Here is a 12267-nt window from a genome sequence, read left to right as displayed (position 1 = left end):
TACCCAAACAATGGGCGTAGAAATTTATTTGGAAGACAATAAGGCATACATCCTGTTTCCCATGAAACAGAATATTCGTACTACTGTTTGAGTTATGGTCCTTTCAAAATTCTGAATGGAAAATGGTAATGATCTGTCCCTGCTGGGATCAGTAGTAGTTCAGTTCCTCACAATGCATTCTGGAAGACATCTTTTTCTCTTCCCTGGGTTAGCAGCATTTCTTTATAGTAACCAGTCACCAAGGCAACAGTAAAGGCTGTTCCTGTCCCAGCGATTGAATCTGATTTTCTAAAATGTAGTTTGTGGAATCTTGTGTATGCAATTCACACCAGTGAATTTAGTCTGATCTGTTTTTATTGTTTATGTGTCGGAGAATCTTGTTTTTTGGACTAATGCGTAAAGTCAGCAGCTGAAGTCGATCCTAACATCACAACCATTCCATCTATATCAATGGCATGAGATGAGATAACACCAAGAAAGATTTTAGAAATGTCACAACTGAAACTTTCTTTGCAGTCTTTAAATTTTCAGAAATACGTCCCTCTGACACAACTCAGCTGATTTTTCATCAGTTATCCAAAGAAAGGTGACTGAGCAGCTCAGGTCATGGGCATGTTTGAGGTGGAAGAACAGAAAAGACTACCTTTATTTATATCAGATATTTTATGACCCCATTACGTCGGAAAGTATTTTACAAGTGTGGTTATTGGATAGAATCTTGCAGAGTGAACAAATGTCTCAATGGAGAGCCCTGCCTCACCTCTGTTTGAGAAGGCCAACCGCATTTTGTACCAATCAGACACTGGCTGTGCCCCCATTGTGAAATACCACGGACAGGGTGAGGATTGAAAATCCCACTTGCTGGGATATGTTGATGGAAGCCTAGGACTGTAGACAGATCCAGGTGCAGGTGAGTAATGGTGAGCGAGGGTTCAAGAGGAGGAAGTCATAAGGAAACGAGGGGAGGTACCCTTCCTGCAACTATTTGATGGCATTTTCATGCTATTCAGTCACATAGAAGAACCTGGAAATATTTTAGCCCATCCAACCAAGATGCTATTAGCCAATTAGAGGCCATCAACTCACCATTTTCCATCATTGCCATTGAGAGTGGGACTGTTATCAGTAAAATATCCAGCTAAGGCCTAGGATCGATAAGGAGATAAAGCACAGAGAAGTCAAGGCAGGCTAAGGGGTCAGATAAATCAGATCACTGGATGGGTGGGAAAGCAATTAGATGAAATGACAGGGGATGGATCTGAAGCTACACCCCTTTCCTAATCCTAGACCCTCAATCAGGCTGTTGGTCTTCGAATGAGGTGCTTGCAACAAACAAATGCAAGAAAAGCTGCTGTCATCAAGGCTGGGACATGGCATAAGCTGTGCCACCTTAAGTGTGAGCTCTATTAATTCCTGCCTGCTTGAATTTAAACGTGAGGAAAGTCAGGGCTTAGTTTTTCATATTTCATGTCATCATTCAATGCACCAGGTGTTGAATTGTCCCATAAGTCAGTAGGTCATGTGATGTTGGATCTGCTGGATTGTATTACATTAGAATTGTATCTAAGAAGCCTACAAGATGAGTGAGTCATTAAGATTTATATCTAGAATTGGCTAAGTCACAAACTACATTTGTCCGATTAAACATGATGAACTCGTCATCTGTGAGAGCATTGTAAAATTTATTGCAGATTGTGGCATGCCATCCTGCATAATAGTGAAAGGTCTGTGGAAGAGGAGATATTTAATTCAATTTTTGAATCAAACAGACAGCCATGCATATATGCCCATTTGGGGATGATATAATATCTGTGCTGTAAAGAAGCACAATGTAAGTTTGATTAGTATTAAGTCACTTCTATTTTGCAGGTAGCAGTATGGTTAGTAAGTTTGCAAATGACACCAAAATTGTTTTAGTGGAGAGTGAAGAAGGTTAGCTAAGAGTTCAAAGAAATCTCAATCAAGAAGTGGCAGATGGAGTTTAATTTAAATAACTATGAGGTGTTACCTTTTGGTAACAAATCAGGGCAGGACCTACATGGTTAATGGTAGAGCCCTGGGATGTGTTGTGAACAGAGGGACCAAGGAGTGTAGGTTCACAATTCCTTGAAATGGCGTCGCATGTAGACAGGATAGTGAAGTAGGCATTTGGCACGTTTGCCTTCAGACCATTGATTATATGGGTTGAGACGTTATGTTGCAGCTGTACAAGACATTGGTGAGGCCACGTTTAGAATACTGCATACAATTCAGGTGTCCCTGCTATAGGAAGGATGTTGTTAAACTAGAAAGGGTGAAGAAAGAGATTACAAGAGTGTTGCCAGGACTGGAGGGTTTGAGTTGTAAGGAGAGGCTGGATAGGGTGTTGACTTTTTTCCCTAGAGCTTCAGAGGCTGAGGGGTGATCTTATAGAGGTTTATAGAATCATGAGGGGCATCGATAAGGTGAATAGCCAAGGCCTTTTCCCAAGGGTCGAGGAATCCAAAACTGGAGGATATAGGTGTAAGGTGAGAGGGAACAGATTTAAAAGGGACCTAAGGGGCAACTTTTTCTCACAGAGGGTAATAGGTGTAAAGAATGAGCTGCCAGTGGCAGTGTTAGAGATGGATACAATTACAACATTTGAAAGATATTTGGACAGGTGCATGAATACGAAATGTTTAGAGGGATGTAGGCCAAATGCAGGCAAATGGGATGAGTTAAGTTTGGGATATCTAGTCAGTGCGGTTGAGTTGCACCAAAGGCTTTGTTTCCATGCTGTATGAGTCTACAACTCTCGCACAATTAGGGATGGGCAATAAATGCTGGACCTGGCCAGCAATGTGCTCATCCCATCATCAAACGGTTTAGAAAAATCCCTCAGTCTGCTCACCAGCTATGTTTAGCCATTCTCCTGGGGGAAGGGATGGCAGGAGAACTGAAGCTTAAAATCAGAAAGAAAATGTTTTTGAAGCAGCTCGTTTACAAGGAGTACTTGTGCAAGTTGGGGCCATTCGTTGTCTACCTGCCTATTTTTCCAGCTTACCTCTGGCTCCTTTGCCTAATGTCAAGTTCTTGATCTGACCCCAAATCAGAACCAACACGAATCGTTTCCACCCTGCCCTCTCAAAAGTGTGCCCTGTTCCATGATTCATTGATGAGAGCAAAGAGAAGAAAATGACATGTAACTACCACAAAAGAAACAAAATTGTTGTTGCTACGTAGGAACACTGCACACATGAAGCTGTGAGAATATTCAATATTTGCTCTGCTCAAACAGATCAAGGGAACATCACAATAGCTATCAGTTCCATTGTATATTTGAACTAACAGCTACTAAATGAATTATAAAGTAGCAGAGAAAAGAAATCTGCAGTTGGATTATTAAATTCCATTTAATGTTGTATTGTGTACTTACCTCTATTTTCACTCAATTCCTCACTCCAATTTAGTAAGACAATCTTTATTCTCTCTTTAATTGGATATATTTCTAGCTCCCCTGATCTTTTTTTCAGTTCCTACCTGTGCAAACAAATACTATTTTTCATACTGTTCAAGTTATTCGAAGTTGCCAAGTCAGTAAATTTACATACAATATAAGAAGTTGTTATTATAAGCTTATTGTGTGACATTTCAGCGTCAAATAAATGCTAGTCTGGCAAGCAGCACGTTATTAGATTACAAATCATTTTCTCTTGCCCACGAAATATGAAGGACTGTGGCAGGTGTTGTGACTCTGATGCCTGCCCCTTCTGAGACTGGTGATGCATATAATCTGGGCAGGCTCCCAGGCTGCACAGTATCAGACTTAGCTTCTGTGCATAGAAAGAATGCTGTACGCCATCTCAGAACCTGCTTACAATCAGGTGATCTTTCGGAATCATAGCATTATGACTCTCAGGGAATGTTGAACCAGGCAGAAACTCATTAGCATGCTAAGACTGATTTGTGGCATCAGAACTGGGTAGACCCCATGTACTTTTGGTAGTGTTACCCTGACTGCCACCACTGACACTTTGTGAGATTTGCCACCTCTGCTGGCATGTGGTTCAGAACAAGGTTTGTTTGAGTTAGTTCACTACCACCAATCTCCCTTTGTCTGTACTGTGTCTAGGGCCTGTGTAATGATCACGGATGGAGGTTACACCACTCTAGAGTCTTGACTGAAGAGGCACTGCTGTTAGTTAACAAAATGGTTCATTGCAACAAGTAAAACTACATTATAAGTTGAACATAATGTCCAGGTCTCTCATTGAGTAATGAATATGAAGCATATAGACTACAACTCTCAAAGGCTGGCAGATCACAACAAACAACATATCACTTTGACTGTTCACAACAAGCAAGGGACTGATTATAATCAATTAGCCTGCATTTGCAGAACTCACAATATAGCATTCAGCATTTGGTGTGATTCTGTAATTGGACAGGACTTGCTAAATAATCATGTGTATGTATGAAGAATTACACTAACAATAAATTCAGGACAGTCAGTCGGATTTGTAGAGTTGTACGTTTGTACATACTGTAAGCTACACATGAATACACAGAGCCTATTCATTGCAGATACACATAATATTTGTACACACTGTACCTGTTTCAACTCAACAAAATGTGTGATAGCCATTCTCTATTTCATTTCTCAGGGCAATGGTTTGATCAATCAAAGTCAACCTATATGGAGTAAAATATTAATAAGGTTTAGCAATTAACTGTCAGTAATTATCAACTGGTTCATTCTCCATGGCAACATATCTACCAACCAGAGTCCTTTTGCCAACCAATCAACACTCCTCTTATACAGTATAAATCTGTTCTCCTCTTACTTTGGATTTTCTTCCAAACTATCCTCTTGACAAAAAAAAAATTCATAACATGTGTTGTCTCTAATTTAGATATTTCGAAGTAACTTACCAAAGAAACAGTGTAGCTGATTTTAGAGGCCGGTCCAAAACTACTGAAGAAAAACATCCTTAACTGATTCTAATGCCACAAATGCTGGAAGCCTGAACTAAAATATGAAAATTCTAGACAACACTCGGCATGTCAGGCAGCATCTAAGGAAAGAGATGAGCATGTTTACTCTTTCTCTCTGTTGACAGGTGTTCCTGACCTGCTGAGCATTTTACAACATTTTCTCATCTTTAGTGAGGGACTAATTAACTGCAGAGTGATAGTAAGAAAATCACTGACATAGCTAGTAAAGTTAATGGACTACTCAACAACAATCAATATTGCTTTGTAGACTGAGACTCTAATTCTAAACTGGCGATTCATTTCAGTAAACCAATTAACTGAACTTCATGAATCTGCTGGAAATTAATTTGCTTCTTTTCAGAACTATTAATGATTCAGTTTCTATGTCTAAAAATTCTTCAACATAAAATAATGCTACCTAACTCTTCTCATTATATTTTAATGATCATCTCACATTTGTACATTCTAGTTATTTACCTGACCAGTGGAAAGTTTTCCATAACATATGTTGCCTAAACCTCGTAATTTGGAACAGATCTGTCAATCGTCATTTTAATCTTTTCTATTCTAAGGAAAAGGCCTTCAGTTTCTTTTTTGTGGTGCTTCCCAAGCTCTTGCCCACTGTGACCCCACTTGAAGTTTGAAAATGCTGGCATTCTTTGGTGAGAACGATGAGAGTGGTGGGTAGTGAGGCAGAATACCTGTGAGAGTTGATGGAGGGGGTGAGGGGGGGCAGAAGGGGAGTCAAACTCCACATTGACCATTGCTACCTCAGAGCTCATGGCCCAAAATCTCAGCTCATTTGGGGTCCTGGTAACTAATTTGAGAAGTTCTGGTCGAATATCTCACAAATGGCGTGGCACGGTGGCTCAGTGGTTAGCACTGCTGCCTCATAGCACAAGGGTCCCCAGGTTCAATTCCAGACTCGGGCGACTGTCTGTGGTTTGCACATTCTCCCTGTGTCTGTGTGGGTTTCCTCCAGGTGCTCCGGTTTCTTCCCACAGTCCAAAAATGTGCAGGCCAGGTGAATTGGCTATGCTAAATTGCTGGGTAAAAACAATGACTGCAGATACTGGAAACCAGATTCTGGATTAGTGGTGCTGGAAGAGCACAGCAGTTCAGGCAGCATCCGAGGAGCAGCGAAATCGACGTTTCGGGCAAAAGTCCTTCATCAGGAATAAAGGCAGTGAGCCTGAAGCGTGGAGAGATAAGCTAGAGGAGGGTGGGGGTGGGGGGAAAGTAGTATAGACTACAATGGGTGAGTGGGGGAGGGGATGAAGGTGATAGGTCAGGGAGGAGAGGGTGGAGTGGATAGGTGGAAAAGGAGATAGGCAGGTAGGACAAGTCCAGACAAGTCAAGGGGACAGTTACTGAGCTGGAAGTTTGGAACTAGGGTGAGGTGGAGGAAGGGGAAATGAGGAAACTGTTGAAGTCCACATTGATGTCCTGGGGTTGAAATGTTCCGAGGCGGAAGATGAGGCGTTCTTCCTCCAGGCGTCTGGTGGTGAGGGAGTGGCGGTGAAGGAGGCCCAGGACCTCCATGTCCTCGGCAGAGTGGGAGGGGGAGTTGAAATGTTGAGCCACAGGGCAGTGTGGTTGATTGGTGCGGGTGTCCCAGAGATGTTCCCTAAACCGCTCTGCTAGGAGGTGCCCAGTCTCCCCAATGTAGAGGAGACCGCATCGGGAGCAACGGATACAATAAATGATATTAGTGGATGTGCAGGTGAAACTTTGATGGATGTGGAAGGCTCCTTTAGGGCCTTGGATAGAGGTGAGGGAGGAGGTGTGGGCGCAGGTTTTACAGTCCCTGTGGTGGCAGGGGAAAGTGCCAGGATGGGAGGGTGGGTTGTAGGGGGGTGTGGACCTGACTAGGTAGTCATGGAGGGAATGGTCTTTGCGGAGAGCGGAAAGGGGTGGGGAGGGAAATATATCCCTGGTGGTGGGGTCTTTTTGGAGGTGACGGAAATGTTGGCGGATGATTTGGTTTATGCGAAGGTTGGTAGGGTGGGAGGTGAGCACCAGGGGCATTCTGTCCTTGTTACGGTTGGAGGGGTGGGGTCTGAGGGCGGAGATGTGGGATGTGGACGAGATGCGTTGGAGGGCATCTTTAACCACGTGGGAAGGGAAATTGCGGTCTCTAAAGAAGGAGGCCATCTGGTGTATTCTGTGGTGGAACTGGTCCTCCTGGGAGCAGATACAGCAGAGGCGGAGGAATTGGGAATATGGGATGGCATTTTTGCAAGAGATCGGGTGGGAAGAGGTGTAATCCAGGTAGCTGTGGGAGTCAGTGGGTTTGTAACAAATGTCAGTGTCAAGTCGGTCGTCACTAATGGAGATGGAGAGATCCAGGAAGGGGAGGGAGGTGTCAGAGATGGTCCAGGTGAATTTAAGGTTGGGGTGGAATGTGTTGGTGAAGTTGATGAATTGCTCAACTTCCTTGCGGGAGCACGAGGTGACGCCAATGAAGTCATCAATGTAGCGGAGGAAGAGGTGGGGAGTGGTGCCGGTGTATTTACGGAAGATCAACTGTTCTACGTAGCCAACAAAGAGACAGGCATAGCTGGGGCCCATACGTGTGCCCATGGCTACCCCTTTGGTCTGGAGGAAGTGGGAGGATCCAAAGGAGAAATTGTTAAGGGTGAGGACCAGTTCAGCCAAACGAATGAGAGTGTCTGTGAAGGGTACTGTTGGGGACGTCTGGAGAGGAAAAAATGGAGGGCTTGGAGGCCCTGGTCATGGCGGATGGAGGTGTAGAGGGATTGGATATCCATGGTGAAGTTGAGGCGTTGGGGGCCAGGGAAACGGACGTCTTGGAGGAGGTGGAGGGCGTGGGTGGTGTCTCGAACGTATGTGGGGAGTTCCTGGACTAGGGGGGATAGGACAGTGTCGAGGTAGGTAGAGATGAGTTCAGTGGGGCAGGAGCATGCTGAGACAATGGGTCGGCCAGGGTGGTCAGGCTTGTGGATCTTGGGAAGGAGGTAGAACCGGGCAGTGCGGGGTTCCTGGACTATGAGGTTGGAAGCTGTGGGTGGGCGATCTCCTGAGGTGATGAGGTTCTGTATGGTCTGGGAGATGATGGTTTGGTGATGGGGGGTGGGGTCATGGTCAAGGGGGCAGTAGGAAGTGGTGTCCTCGAGTTGGCATTTGGCTTCAGCGGTGTAGAGGTCAGTGCACCAGACTACCACTGCGCCCCCTTTATCCGCTGGCTTGATGGTGAGGTTGGGATTGGAGCAGAGGGATTGGAGGGCTGCGCGTTGTGAGGGTGAGAGGTTGGAGTGAGGGAGGGGGGTCGACAGGTTGAGGCGGTTAATGTCCCGGCGGCAGTTGGAAATGAAGAGATCGAGGGCAGGTAATAGGCCAGCACGGGGAGTCCAGATGGATGCAGTGTGTTGGAGGTGGGCGAAGGGATCCTCGGAAGGTGGGCGTGAATCCTGATTGTGAAAGTAAGCTCGGAAGCGACGGAAGAATTGTTCAACGTCACGGCGTGTATTAAATTCATTGATGCCTGGACGGGGGGTGATGAAGGTGAGTCCTTTGCTGAGGACTGATCGTTCGTCCTCAGTGAGGGGGAGGTCTGAGGGGGATGGTGAAAACTCGGCAAGGCTGGGACCTGGGATCTGGTGTGGGTGTAGAGCTGGGAGTGGAGGCGGAACTTGTAACTGGAGTGGGTGTGATGGTGGGGGGAATGGGGGTGGAGTCATGAGCAGGGGTGGTGTTCCCCTCGGGGTTCTCGGGGGTGGGAATAGTGACAGTGGGGTCTGTAGGGGGCATGTCAGCAGAATGCAGGTGAGTGGCGCTGGTGGGGGCGGAATTGGTGGTGACCACCACAGTAAGGGTGGCGGAAGTCACTGAGCATGTGGCATCAGAGATGATGTGAAGGGTGAAAGTGATGTCACGTGTGATGCATGAGGAATTGTGAGGGTTGGAAGTGGTTGTGGGAGTGGCCATGATGGGGGCGGAAGTGACATAATCAATCAGCATGGTGGTGGCAGCTGCATCAGCCACATGGCTAATAGTGTCTGAGTAGATTGTGAGGCCAGGGGAATCTTCTGGAATGTTTGAAGAGCGCTGGTTATGGAGGTGGGTAGATAAAAGTTTGTTGTACTTACAGTTTTTGATGTTTGAGATGGAATTGAAATACTGTTTGTTGAGAGTATGAATTCTCCTGAGGATGTACTACAGAGTGGGTCCTTTGCAATTCTGAGAAAGTGTGGCCCTCAGCTGAGGCAGGGCTGACTGTAGAGAGGTTAAGTGCTCATAGTCAGAGGGAAATGGGTCTGGGTGGGTTACTCTTCTGAGGGTCGGTATGGACTAGTTAGGCCGAAGGGCCTGTTTCCACACTGTAGGGAATCTAATCTAATGTAAACAGTCTCTCATCCTTGGTGCCATGTTAATGATTCACACCATCTTCAACATCCTGAGGTGAAGGACACAAAACTATGTTAATGGACAGGATTTCCTTCTTGGATTGAGAAATAGAATTTAGCTTTGTTCACTACCTCCAGAGGAAAACAATAATTTGACCCAATTTTCATTGTAGGGGGAGGTTGGGACAACCCTTAAATGAGCCTAGAAATGCACTTAATGTACAATTAATGACTATGGGACTCGGAACAGACATGGGACTACATTTACACAAAAAGAGCCAATAATACGGCTTTTGTGAATAACACATATAAAGGTTGCAGATGAATGTAGATAATCTAGATGAATGGGAAAAGAAATCTGGCAGGTGGAGCATAGCATAGGAAAATATGAAATTGTCCACTTTGGCAAGAAGAATAAATATGCAGATTATCAGTTAAACAATAACAACTTCAGAATTCTGAGGTACAGAGAAATTTAAGTGTTCTGATGCATTAATTCACAAAAGGTTGGTATGCAAGCGTAGCATCTAATCAAGAAGGCTTATGGGATGCTGTTCTTTATTACAAGAGGAATAGAATTTACAAGTAAGAATGTTATTCTTCAGTTGCCTCGAATGTTCAGTGGTGCCAATGGTGCAAAGATGCCTGGAGAGTATGCCAGTTTTACTCCAGGCAGTGTACCTCTCTTGCCATCTGGAGTAACATTGGGCTGAGAAAGTCAAGAATGTGGATAAGAGTGCCACCCTTCATTGGGACTACCATCACAAACAACTTCTATGAGCCTTTGTGCAGAGGGAGCACCTGTGCAGGAGGACCCAGGAACATTGGCTGTGCCAAGAATTTAGATGCAGCAGCCTCTGGAGATGTGCCAATTGGCACCTACAGAAAGGGAGGTTAACAGCCAAGCACAGCAAGCAATTTACCTCCAACTCACCCACAGCCATCAGTACAATATTTCATAGAGGAGGCTGAGCACAATTCCACAGCGTTGGATGGGGTACCAAGTCATTCCCTGGAGTGTGTGATAGGGTTAAACCCTAACTTAATTTTATCTGTAACGCTGTACAGTTTGCCTTTATGAGCACTGTGAAAGTAATGATACATGAAGCCTGATGTGTAACTCACCTTTTATTAATGGCAGGGAGGGTAAAGAGCTATGAAGTGGTAAAGGAGAGTGAGGGTTTGCCAATGGTGAAGGTGGAACCTGGAAGATATACTTCAAAGCCACAGTGACTTTAATGGCTCCTAACTGGCCTTGTCGAGCAGTGTTGCAGTACAAGGTCTTTGGTGACAAGGCCCCAGATCTCTGTCAGCGTCTACCTGGAGATATGCAATCTCAGGTGTCACTGGTTCTCAGTTATCTCCAGATAACTGTGTCTTTGCTGAGTGTCTGGTCTCCAGGTCATTCCTGCCCCTTGTCCCTCTCCTGTACCCTCCTAATCCTTGTGCTTCTCCCTTTCCATTGAGGGTTTTGCTCCTTACGAATACTGGTCCCAGCATCTGAGAGCTGTACCCACATAGCCAGTTTCTGTTAATTATGGTTGCCAGCTTTGCCCCTTATGAGCCACTGATGTCTCGAGGGTGATGACACCTTGCACTGCCTATACACTTACTGCCCACAACCTGCACTGCCCTGATGACATCTGTTCCTTATTGGCCAAGCTTCAATCTGCAGCATTCACCCTGGCAAAGAGCCCAGCTCAGTCCCTGTGAGGGACCAGGACTGGCTCCCAGTTGTGTCTCTGTCTCATTTGCCTAGCCCACCCCAGACAATATGACAAGCCTACAAAAGGTGCAAAAGAGAGCCACCCAAGCAAGCTTGCAACAAGTTCTTTAACGACCTTAACTAATGCAGTAACAAAAATAGAAATTTCTGAAAAAACTCAGCAGGTCTGGCAGCATCTGTGAAGAGAAATCAGAGTTAATGCTTCGGGTCGAGTGACTCTTCCTCAGAACTGAAAGTAGCTCGGAAAATGTCAGTTTATATGCTGTGTGTGTTCATTCTGGACTCGGCAACTTGGTGCCCCCTGACTCAGACCCTGGTGAAAACTGACAGTGACAATGCTGAGAAACTCACTTGCTGGTATTTTCAGATTTTCAGCACTTGCTGACCCCTAGTGAGTTTTAAAAAATCAATTCAATACAATAACTGCAGTCCAATCAATCGTGCATTTAGATTTAGCGTAAATGATCTTTACACTTTCCTCAGCACAATCCAATTTGGAAAAGCTAGGATTCCAGATATCCTTTCTTTTAACAATTTCCCACTTCCTGTATTTTTAAAGATGCAAGCTAAAACCAAATTGGTCTCTCATATCGCCATCTCACTCTGCTTGTAGATTTTTCTAATCAGCCTGTTCAGTGATGTTATTACACAAAGTAAGAAAGGGATGATCACCTTGTTGGGTTTGTAATAGTCAGTGGGGAATTGAGAAAGAAATTTCTAAGGAGATCTGAAATATCTGTAAGAGTAATAGGGTGGTTATGGAAGGGGATTTCAAATTTCCAAACATAGACTGAGACTATGTTCAGGGTTCAGGATTTAGATGGAGAGAAATTTGTTAAGTGTATACAAGAACATTTTCTGATTCAGTATGTGGATGTACCTACTAAAGAAGGTGCAAAACTTGACCTGCTCTTGGGAAATAAGGCAGGGCAGGTGACTGAGGTGTCACTGGGGAGCACTTCGTGGCCAGAGATCATAATTTTATTAGTTTTAAAATAGTGATGGAATAGGATAGACCAGACCTAAAAGTTAAACTTCTAAATTGGAGAAAGGCCAATTTTAATGATAATGGGCAAGAACTTTCAAAAGTTGATTTGGGAGTAGATGTTCGCAGGTAAAGGGATGGCTGGAAAAAAGGAAGCCTTCAAAAATGAAATAGTGAGAGTCCAGAGACAGTATGTTCCTGTTAGGGTAAAAGGCAAGGCTTATAGGTGTAGG

Source organism: Chiloscyllium punctatum, chromosome 45, assembly GCF_047496795.1.
Source record: "Chiloscyllium punctatum isolate Juve2018m chromosome 45, sChiPun1.3, whole genome shotgun sequence".
NCBI classification, from domain to species: Eukaryota; Metazoa; Chordata; class Chondrichthyes; order Orectolobiformes; family Hemiscylliidae; genus Chiloscyllium; species Chiloscyllium punctatum.
Note: the sequence above shows the minus strand (reverse complement) of the source record.